Here is a 14,520-nt window from a genome sequence, read left to right on the forward strand (position 1 = left end):
TAATACATTATTAAATATACTGCCCCCCATTATTAAATATACTGTCCCCCATAATAAATTATTAAATATACTGCCCCCATAATAAATTATTAAATATACTGCCCCCCATAATACATTATTAAATATACTGCCCCCATAATTAATTATTAAATATACTGCCCCCATAATACATTATTAAATATACTGTCCCCATAATAAATTATTAAATATACTGTCCCCATAATACATTATTAAATATACTGCCCCCCATAATACATTATTAAATATACTGCCCCCCATAATAAATTATTAAATATACTGCCCCCATAATACATTATTAAATATACTGTCCCCCATAATACATTATTAAATATACTGCCCCCATAGTAAATTATTAAATATACTGCCCCCATAATTAATTATTAAATATTCTGCCCCCATAATACATTATTAAATATACTGCCCCCATAATTAATTATTAAATATACTGCCCCCATAATACATTATTAAATATACTGCCCCCATAATAAATTATTGAATATACTGTCCCCATAATAAATTATTAAATATACTGTCTCCATAGTACATTATTAAATATACTGCCCCCCATAATAAATTATTAAATATACTGTCCCCCATAATAAATTATTAAATATACTGCCCCCCATTATTAAATATACTGCCCCCATAATAAATTTTTAAATATACTGCCCCCCATAATAATTATTAAATATACTGCCCCCATAATACATTATTAAATATAATGTCCCCCATAATAAATTATTAAATATACTGCCCCCCATAATACATTATTAAATATACTGCCCCCATAATTAATTATTAAATATACTGCCCCCATAATACATTATTAAATATACTGCCCCCATAATAAATTATTGAATATACTGTCCCCATAATAAATTATTAAATATACTGTCCTCATAATAAATTATTAAATATACTGTCCCCATAATACATTATTAAATATACTGCCCCCCATAAAACATTATTAAATATACTGCCCCCCATTATTAAATATACTGCCCCCCATAATACATTATTAAATATACTGCCCCCCATTATTAAATATACTGTCCCCCATAATAAATTATTAAATATACTGCCCCCCATAAAACATTATTAAATATACTGCCCCCCATTATTAAATATACTGCCCCCCATAATACATTATTAAATATACTGCCCCCCATTATTAAATATACTGTCCCCCATAATAAATTATTAAATATACTGCCCCCATAATAAATTATTAAATATACTGCCCCCATAATACATTATTAAATATACTGTCCCCCATAATAAATTATTAAATATACTGCCCCCCATAATACATTATCAAATATACTGCCCCCAATAATATATTATTAAATATATTGCCCCCAAAATACATTATTAAATATACTGTCCCCCATAATAAATGATTAAATATACTGCCCCCATAATACATTATCAAATATACTGCCCCCAATAATATATTATTAAATATATTGCCCCCAAAATACATTATTAAATATACTGTCCCCATAATAAATTATTAAATATACTGCCCCCCATTATTAAATATACTGCCCCCCATAATACATTATTAAATATACTGCCCCCATAATACATTATTAAATATACTGTCCCCATAATTAATTATTAAATATACTGCCCCCATAATACATTATTAAATATACTGCCCCCATAATTAATTATTAAATATACTGCCCCCATAATACATTATTAAATATACTGCCCCCATAATAAATTATTGAATATACTGTCTTCATAATAAATTATTAAATATACTGTCCCCATAATACATTATTAAATATACTGCCCCCCATAAAACATTATTAAATATACTGCCCCCCATTATTAAATATACTGCCCCCCATAATACATTATTAAATATACTGCCCCCCATTATTAAATATACTGTCCCCCATAATAAATTATTAAATATACTGCCCCCATAATAAATTATTAAATATACTGCCCCCATAATAAATTATTGAATATAATGTCCCCATAATAAATTATTAAATATACTGTCCCCATAATACATTATTAAATATACTGTCCCCATAATAAATTATTAAATATACTGCCCCCCATTATTAAATATACTGCCCCCCATAATACATTATTAAATATACTGCCCCCATAATACATTATTAAATATACTGCCCCCATAATAAATTATTGAATATACTGTCCCCATAATAAATTATTAAATATACTGTCCCCATAATACATTATTAAATATACTGCCCCCCATAAAACATTATTAAATATACTGCCCCCCATTATTAAATATACTGCCCCCCATAATACATTATTAAATATACTGCCCCCCATTATTAAATATACTGTCCCCCATAATAAATTATTAAATATACTGCCCCCATAATAAATTATTAAATATACTGCCCCCCATAATACATTATTAAATATACTGCCCCCATAATTAATTATTAAATATACTGCCCCCATAATACATTATTAAATATACTGCCCCCATAATTAATTATTAAATATACTGCCCCCATAATACATTATTAAATATACTGCCCCCATAATAAATTATTGAATATACTGTCCCCATAATAAATTATTAAATATACTGTCCCCATAATACATTATTAAATATACTGCCCCCCATAAAACATTATTAAATATACTGCCCCCCATTATTAAATATACTGCCCCCCATAATACATTATTAAATATACTGCCCCCCATTATTAAATATACTGTCCCCCATAATAAATTATTAAATATACTGCCCCCATAATAAATTATTAAATATACTGTCCCCATAATACATTATTAAATATACTGCCCCCCATAAAACATTATTAAATATACTGCCCCCCATTATTAAATATACTGCCCCCCATAATACATTATTAAATATACTGCCCCCCATTATTAAATATACTGTCCCCCATAATAAATTATTAAATATACTGCCCCCATAATAAATTATTAAATATACTGCCCCCATAATAAATTATTGAATATAATGTCCCCATAATAAATTATTAAATATACTGTCCCCATAATACATTATTAAATATACTGTCCCCATAATAAATTATTAAATATACTGCCCCCCATTATTAAATATACTGCCCCCCATAATACATTATTAAATATACTGCCCCCATAATACATTATTAAATATACTGTCCCCATAATTAATTATTAAATATACTGCCCCCATAATACATTATTAAATATACTGCCCCCATAATTAATTATTAAATATACTGCCCCCATAATACATTATTAAATATACTGCCCCCATAATAAATTATTGAATATACTGCCCCCATAATTAATTATTAAATATACTGCCCCCATAATACATTATTAAATATACTGCCCCATAATTAATTATTAAATATACTGCCCCCATAATACATTATTAAATATACTGCCCCCCATAATACATTATTAAATATACTGCCCACATAATACATTATTAAATATACTGCCCCCATAATGCATTATTAAATATACTGCCCCCATAATAAATTATTGAATATACTGTCCCCATAATAAATTATTAAATATACTGTCCCCATAGTACATTATTAAATATACTGCCCCCCATAATAAATTATTAAATATACTGTCCCCCATAATAAATTATTAAATATACTGCCCCCCATTATTAAATATACTGCCCCCATAATAAATTTTTAAATATACTGCCCCCCATAATAAATTATTAAATATACTGCCCCCATAATACATTATTAAATATACTGTCCCCCATAATACATTATTAAATATACTGCCCCCATAGTAAATTATTAAATATACTGCCCCCATAATTAATTATTAAATATTCTGCCCCCATAATACATTATTAAATATACTGTCCCCATAATAAATTATTAAATATACTGCCCCCCATTATTAAATATACTGCCCCCCATAATACATTATTAAATATACTGCCCCCATAATAAATTATTAAATATACTGCCCCCATAATACATTATTAAATATACTGTCCCCCATAATAAATTATTAAATATACTGCCCCCCATAATACATTATCAAATATACTGCCCCCAATAATATATTATTAAATATATTGCCCCCAAAATACATTATTAAATATACTGTCCCCCATAATACATTATTAAATATACTGCCCCCATAATAAATTATTAAATATACTGCCCCCATAATTAATTATTAAATATTCTGCCCCCATAATACATTATTAAATATACTGCCCCCATAATAAATTATTGAATATACTGTCCCCATAATAAATTATTAAATATACTGTCCCCATAGTACATTATTAAATATACTGCCCCCCATAATAAATTATTAAATATACTGTCCCCCATAATAAATTATTAAATATACTGCCCCCCATTATTAAATATACTGCCCCCATAATACATTTTTAAATATACTGCCTCCCATAATAAATTATTAAATATACTGCCCCCATAATACATTATTAAATATAATGTCCCCCATAATAAATTATTAAATATACTGCCCCCCATAATACATTATTAAATATACTGCCCCCATAATTAATTATTAAATATACTGCCCCCATAATACATTATTAAATATACTGCCCCCATAATAAATTATTGAATATACTGTCCCCATAATAAATTATTAAATATACTGTCCCCATAATACATTATTAAATATACTGCCCCCCATAAAACATTATTAAATATACTGCCCCCCATTATTAAATATACTGCCCCCCATAATACATTATTAAATATCCGGCCCCCTTTATTAAATATACTGTCCCCCATAATAAATAATTAAATATACTGCCCCCCATAATACATTATTAAATATACTGCCCCCAATAATATATTATTAAATATATTGCCCCCAAAATACATTATTAAATATACTGTCCCCCATAATACATTATTAAATATACTGCCCCCCATAATACATTATTAAATATACTGTCCCCATAATAAATTATTAAATATACTGTCCCCCATAATAAATTATTAAATATACTGCCCCCATAATACATTATTAAATATACTGCCCCCATAATAAATTATTAAATATACTGCCCCCCATAATACATTATTAAATATACTGCCCCCATAATTAATTATTAAATATACTGCCCCCATAATACATTATTAAATATACTGCCCCCATAATAAATTATTGAATATACTGTCCCCATAATAAATTATTAAATATACTGTCCCCATAGTACATTATTAAATATACTGCCCCCCATAATAAATTATTAAATATACTGTCCCCCATAATAAATTATTAAATATACTGCCCCCCATTATTAAATATACTGCCCCCATAATACATTTTTAAATATACTGCCCCCCATAATAAATTATTAAATATACTGCCCCCATAATACATTATTAAATATAATGTCCCCCATAATAAATTATTAAATATACTGCCCCCCATAATACATTATAAAATATACTGCCCCCATAATTAATTATTAAATATACTGCCCCCATAATACATTATTAAATATACTGCCCCCATAATAAATTATTGAATATACTGTCCCCATAATAAATTATTAAATATACTGTCCCCATAATACATTATTAAATATACTGCCCCCCATAAAACATTATTAAATATACTGCCCCCCATTATTAAATATACTGCCCCCCATAATACATTATTAAATATACTGCCCCCAATAATATATTATTAATTATATTGCCCCCAAAATACATTATTAAATATACGGTCCCCCATAATACATTATTAAATATACTGCCCCCCATAATACATTATTAAATATACTGTCCCCATAATAAATTATTAAATATACTGTCCCCCATAATAAATTATTAAATATACTGCCCCCATAATACATTATTAAATATACTGCCCCCATAATAAATTATTAAATATACTGCCCCCCATAATACATTATTAAATATACTGCCCCCCATTATTAAATATACTGCCCCCCATAATACATTATTAAATATACTGCCCCCATTATTAAATATACTGTCCCCCATAATAAATTATTAAATATACTGCCCCCCATTATTAAATATACTGCCCCCATAATTAATTATTAAATATTCTGCCCCCATAATACATTATTAAATATACTGCCCCCATAATTAATTATTAAATATACTGCCCCCATAATACATTATTAAATATACTGCCCCATAATTAATTATTAAATATACTGCCCCCATAATACATTATTAAATATACTGCCCCCCATAATACATTATTAAATATACTGCCCACATAATACATTATTAAATATACTGCCCCCATAATGCATTATTAAATATACTGCCCCCATAATAAATTATTGAATATACTGTCCCCATAATAAATTATTAAATATACTGTCCCCATAGTACATTATTAAATATACTGCCCCCCATAATAAATTATTAAATATACTGTCCCCCATAATAAATTATTAAATATACTGCCCCCCATTATTAAATATACTGCCCCCATAATAAATTTTTAAATATACTGCCCCCCATAATAAATTATTAAATATACTGCCCCCATAATACATTATTAAATATACTGTCCCCCATAATACATTATTAAATATACTGCCCCCATAATAAATTATTGAATATACTGTCCCCATAATAAATTATTAAATATACTGTCCTCATAATAAATTATTAAATATACTGTCCCCATAATACATTATTAAATATACTGCCCCCCATAAAACATTATTAAATATACTGCCCCCCATTATTAAATATACTGTCCCCCATAATAAATTATTAAATATACTGCCCCCCATAAAACATTATTAAATATACTGCCCCCCATTATTAAATATACTGCCCCCCATAAAACATTATTAAATATACTGCCCCCCATTATTAAATATACTGCCCCCCATAATACATTATTAAATATACTGCCCCCCATTATTAAATATACTGTCCCCCATAATAAATTATTAAATATACTGCCCCCATAATAAATTATTAAATATACTGCCCCCATAATACATTATTAAATATACTGCCCCCATAATAAATTATTGAATATACTGTCCCCATAATAAATTATTAAATATACTGTCCCCATAATACATTATTAAATATACTGCCCCCCATAAAACATTATTAAATATACTGCCCCCCATTATTAAATATACTGCCCCCCATAATACATTATTAAATATACTGCCCCCCATTATTAAATATACTGTCCCCCATAATAAATTATTAAATATACTGCCCCCATAATAAATTATTAAATATACTGCCCCCATAATAAATTATTGAATATAATGTCCCCATAATAAATTATTAAATATACTGTCCCCATAATACATTATTAAATATACTGTCCCCATAATAAATTATTAAATATACTGCCCCCCATTATTAAATATACTGCCCCCCATAATACATTATTAAATATACTGCCCCCATAATACATTATTAAATATACTGTCCCCATAATTAATTATTAAATATACTGCCCCCATAATACATTATTAAATATACTGCCCCCATAATTAATTATTAAATATACTGCCCCCATAATACATTATTAAATATACTGCCCCCATAATAAATTATTGAATATACTGTCCCCATAATAAATTATTAAATATACTGTCCCCATAATACATTATTAAATATACTGCCCCCCATAAAACATTATTAAATATACTGCCCCCCATTATTAAATATACTGCCCCCCATAATACATTATTAAATATACTGCCCCCCATTATTAAATATACTGTCCCCCATAATAAATTATTAAATATACTGCCCCCATAATAAATTATTAAATATACTGCCCCCCATAATACATTATTAAATATACTGCCCCCATAATTAATTATTAAATATACTGCCCCCATAATACATTATTAAATATACTGTCCCCATAATAAATTATTAAATATACTGTCCCCATAATACATTATTAAATATACTGCCCCCCATAATACATTATTAAATATACTGCCCCCCATAATAAATTATTAAATATACTGCCCCCATAATACATTATTAAATATACTGTCCCCCATAATACATTATTAAATATACTGCCCCCATAGTAAATTATTAAATATACTGCCCCCATAATTAATTATTAAATATTCTGCCCCCATAATACATTATTAAATATACTGCCCCCATAATTAATTATTAAATATACTGCCCCCATAATACATTATTAAATATACTGCCCCCATAATAAATTATTGAATATACTGTCCCCATAATAAATTATTAAATATACTGTCTCCATAGTACATTATTAAATATACTGCCCCCCATAATAAATTATTAAATATACTGTCCCCCATAATAAATTATTAAATATACTGCCCCCCATTATTAAATATACTGCCCCCATAATAAATTTTTAAATATACTGCCCCCCATAATAATTATTAAATATACTGCCCCCATAATACATTATTAAATATAATGTCCCCCATAATAAATTATTAAATATACTGCCCCCCATAATACATTATTAAATATACTGCCCCCATAATTAATTATTAAATATACTGCCCCCATAATACATTATTAAATATACTGCCCCCATAATAAATTATTGAATATACTGTCCCCATAATAAATTATTAAATATACTGTCCTCATAATAAATTATTAAATATACTGTCCCCATAATACATTATTAAATATACTGCCCCCCATAAAACATTATTAAATATACTGCCCCCCATTATTAAATATACTGCCCCCCATAATACATTATTAAATATACTGCCCCCCATTATTAAATATACTGTCCCCCATAATAAATTATTAAATATACTGCCCCCCATAAAACATTATTAAATATACTGCCCCCCATTATTAAATATACTGCCCCCCATAATACATTATTAAATATACTGCCCCCCATTATTAAATATACTGTCCCCCATAATAAATTATTAAATATACTGCCCCCATAATAAATTATTAAATATACTGCCCCCATAATACATTATTAAATATACTGTCCCCCATAATAAATTATTAAATATACTGCCCCCCATAATACATTATCAAATATACTGCCCCCAATAATATATTATTAAATATATTGCCCCCAAAATACATTATTAAATATACTGTCCCCCATAATAAATGATTAAATATACTGCCCCCATAATACATTATCAAATATACTGCCCCCAATAATATATTATTAAATATATTGCCCCCAAAATACATTATTAAATATACTGTCCCCATAATAAATTATTAAATATACTGCCCCCCATTATTAAATATACTGCCCCCCATAATACATTATTAAATATACTGCCCCCATAATACATTATTAAATATACTGTCCCCATAATTAATTATTAAATATACTGCCCCCATAATACATTATTAAATATACTGCCCCCATAATTAATTATTAAATATACTGCCCCCATAATACATTATTAAATATACTGCCCCCATAATAAATTATTGAATATACTGTCTTCATAATAAATTATTAAATATACTGTCCCCATAATACATTATTAAATATACTGCCCCCCATAAAACATTATTAAATATACTGCCCCCCATTATTAAATATACTGCCCCCCATAATACATTATTAAATATACTGCCCCCCATTATTAAATATACTGTCCCCCATAATAAATTATTAAATATACTGCCCCCATAATAAATTATTAAATATACTGCCCCCATAATAAATTATTGAATATAATGTCCCCATAATAAATTATTAAATATACTGTCCCCATAATACATTATTAAATATACTGTCCCCATAATAAATTATTAAATATACTGCCCCCCATTATTAAATATACTGCCCCCCATAATACATTATTAAATATACTGCCCCCATAATACATTATTAAATATACTGCCCCCATAATAAATTATTGAATATACTGTCCCCATAATAAATTATTAAATATACTGTCCCCATAATACATTATTAAATATACTGCCCCCCATAAAACATTATTAAATATACTGCCCCCCATTATTAAATATACTGCCCCCCATAATACATTATTAAATATACTGCCCCCCATTATTAAATATACTGTCCCCCATAATAAATTATTAAATATACTGCCCCCATAATAAATTATTAAATATACTGCCCCCCATAATACATTATTAAATATACTGCCCCCATAATTAATTATTAAATATACTGCCCCCATAATACATTATTAAATATACTGCCCCCATAATTAATTATTAAATATACTGCCCCCATAATACATTATTAAATATACTGCCCCCATAATAAATTATTGAATATACTGTCCCCATAATAAATTATTAAATATACTGTCCCCATAATACATTATTAAATATACTGCCCCCCATAAAACATTATTAAATATACTGCCCCCCATTATTAAATATACTGCCCCCCATAATACATTATTAAATATACTGCCCCCCATTATTAAATATACTGTCCCCCATAATAAATTATTAAATATACTGCCCCCATAATAAATTATTAAATATACTGTCCCCATAATACATTATTAAATATACTGCCCCCCATAAAACATTATTAAATATACTGCCCCCCATTATTAAATATACTGCCCCCCATAATACATTATTAAATATACTGCCCCCCATTATTAAATATACTGTCCCCCATAATAAATTATTAAATATACTGCCCCCATAATAAATTATTAAATATACTGCCCCCATAATAAATTATTGAATATAATGTCCCCATAATAAATTATTAAATATACTGTCCCCATAATACATTATTAAATATACTGTCCCCATAATAAATTATTAAATATACTGCCCCCCATTATTAAATATACTGCCCCCCATAATACATTATTAAATATACTGCCCCCATAATACATTATTAAATATACTGTCCCCATAATTAATTATTAAATATACTGCCCCCATAATACATTATTAAATATACTGCCCCCATAATTAATTATTAAATATACTGCCCCCATAATACATTATTAAATATACTGCCCCCATAATAAATTATTGAATATACTGCCCCCATAATTAATTATTAAATATACTGCCCCCATAATACATTATTAAATATACTGCCCCATAATTAATTATTAAATATACTGCCCCCATAATACATTATTAAATATACTGCCCCCCATAATACATTATTAAATATACTGCCCACATAATACATTATTAAATATACTGCCCCCATAATGCATTATTAAATATACTGCCCCCATAATAAATTATTGAATATACTGTCCCCATAATAAATTATTAAATATACTGTCCCCATAGTACATTATTAAATATACTGCCCCCCATAATAAATTATTAAATATACTGTCCCCCATAATAAATTATTAAATATACTGCCCCCCATTATTAAATATACTGCCCCCATAATAAATTTTTAAATATACTGCCCCCCATAATAAATTATTAAATATACTGCCCCCATAATACATTATTAAATATACTGTCCCCCATAATACATTATTAAATATACTGCCCCCATAGTAAATTATTAAATATACTGCCCCCATAATTAATTATTAAATATTCTGCCCCCATAATACATTATTAAATATACTGCCCCCATAATTAATTATTAAATATACTGCCCCCATAATACATTATTAAATATACTGCCCCCATAATAAATTATTGAATATACTGTCCCCATAATAAATTATTAAATATACTGTCTCCATAGTACATTATTAAATATACTGCCCCCCATAATAAATTATTAAATATACTGTCCCCCATAATAAATTATTAAATATACTGCCCCCCATTATTAAATATACTGCCCCCATAATAAATTTTTAAATATACTGCCCCCCATAATAATTATTAAATATACTGCCCCCATAATACATTATTAAATATAATGTCCCCCATAATAAATTATTAAATATACTGCCCCCCATAATACATTATTAAATATACTGCCCCCATAATTAATTATTAAATATACTGCCCCCATAATACATTATTAAATATACTGCCCCCATAATAAATTATTGAATATACTGTCCCCATAATAAATTATTAAATATACTGTCCTCATAATAAATTATTAAATATACTGTCCCCATAATACATTATTAAATATACTGCCCCCCATAAAACATTATTAAATATACTGCCCCCCATTATTAAATATACTGCCCCCCATAATACATTATTAAATATACTGCCCCCCATTATTAAATATACTGTCCCCCATAATAAATTATTAAATATACTGCCCCCCATAAAACATTATTAAATATACTGCCCCCCATTATTAAATATACTGCCCCCCATAATACATTATTAAATATACTGCCCCCCATTATTAAATATACTGTCCCCCATAATAAATTATTAAATATACTGCCCCCATAATAAATTATTAAATATACTGCCCCCATAATACATTATTAAATATACTGTCCCCCATAATAAATTATTAAATATACTGCCCCCCATAATACATTATCAAATATACTGCCCCCAATAATATATTATTAAATATATTGCCCCCAAAATACATTATTAAATATACTGTCCCCCATAATAAATGATTAAATATACTGCCCCCATAATACATTATCAAATATACTGCCCCCAATAATATATTATTAAATATATTGCCCCCAAAATACATTATTAAATATACTGTCCCCATAATAAATTATTAAATATACTGCCCCCCATTATTAAATATACTGCCCCCCATAATACATTATTAAATATACTGCCCCCATAATACATTATTAAATATACTGTCCCCATAATTAATTATTAAATATACTGCCCCCATAATACATTATTAAATATACTGCCCCCATAATTAATTATTAAATATACTGCCCCCATAATACATTATTAAATATACTGCCCCCATAATAAATTATTGAATATACTGTCTTCATAATAAATTATTAAATATACTGTCCCCATAATACATTATTAAATATACTGCCCCCCATAAAACATTATTAAATATACTGCCCCCCATTATTAAATATACTGCCCCCCATAATACATTATTAAATATACTGCCCCCCATTATTAAATATACTGTCCCCCATAATAAATTATTAAATATACTGCCCCCATAATAAATTATTAAATATACTGCCCCCATAATAAATTATTGAATATAATGTCCCCATAATAAATTATTAAATATACTGTCCCCATAATACATTATTAAATATACTGTCCCCATAATAAATTATTAAATATACTGCCCCCCATTATTAAATATACTGCCCCCCATAATACATTATTAAATATACTGCCCCCATAATACATTATTAAATATACTGCCCCCATAATAAATTATTGAATATACTGTCCCCATAATAAATTATTAAATATACTGTCCCCATAATACATTATTAAATATACTGCCCCCCATAAAACATTATTAAATATACTGCCCCCCATTATTAAATATACTGCCCCCCATAATACATTATTAAATATACTGCCCCCCATTATTAAATATACTGTCCCCCATAATAAATTATTAAATATACTGCCCCCATAATAAATTATTAAATATACTGCCCCCCATAATACATTATTAAATATACTGCCCCCATAATTAATTATTAAATATACTGCCCCCATAATACATTATTAAATATACTGCCCCCATAATTAATTATTAAATATACTGCCCCCATAATACATTATTAAATATACTGCCCCCATAATAAATTATTGAATATACTGTCCCCATAATAAATTATTAAATATACTGTCCCCATAATACATTATTAAATATACTGCCCCCCATAAAACATTATTAAATATACTGCCCCCCATTATTAAATATACTGCCCCCCATAATACATTATTAAATATACTGCCCCCCATTATTAAATATACTGTCCCCCATAATAAATTATTAAATATACTGCCCCCATAATACATTATTAAATATACTGTCCCCCATAATAAATTATTAAATATACTGCCCCCCATAATACATTATCAAATATACTGCCCCCAATAATATATTATTAAATATATTGCCCCCAAAATACATTATTAAATATACTGTCCCCCATAATACATTATTAAATATACTGCCCCCATAATAAATTATTAAATATACTGCCCCCATAATTAATTATTAAATATTCTGCCCCCATAATACATTATTAAATATACTGTCCCCATAATAAATTATTAAATATACTGCCCCCCATTATTAAATATACTGCCCCCCATAATACATTATTAAATATACTGCCCCCATAATACATTATTAAATATACTGTCCCCATAATTAATTATTAAATATACTGCCCCCATAATACATTATTAAATATACTGCCCCCATAATTAATTATTAAATATACTGCCCCCATAATACATTATTAAATATACTGCCCCCATAATAAATTATTGAATATACTGTCCCCATAATAAATTATTAAATATACTGTCCCCATAATACATTATTAAATATACTGCCCCCCATAAAACATTATTAAATATACTGCCCCCCATTATTAAATAT

This window comes from Engystomops pustulosus, unplaced genomic scaffold (genome assembly GCF_040894005.1).
Source record: "Engystomops pustulosus unplaced genomic scaffold, aEngPut4.maternal MAT_SCAFFOLD_35, whole genome shotgun sequence".
In the NCBI taxonomy this organism is placed as follows: domain Eukaryota; kingdom Metazoa; phylum Chordata; class Amphibia; order Anura; family Leptodactylidae; genus Engystomops; species Engystomops pustulosus.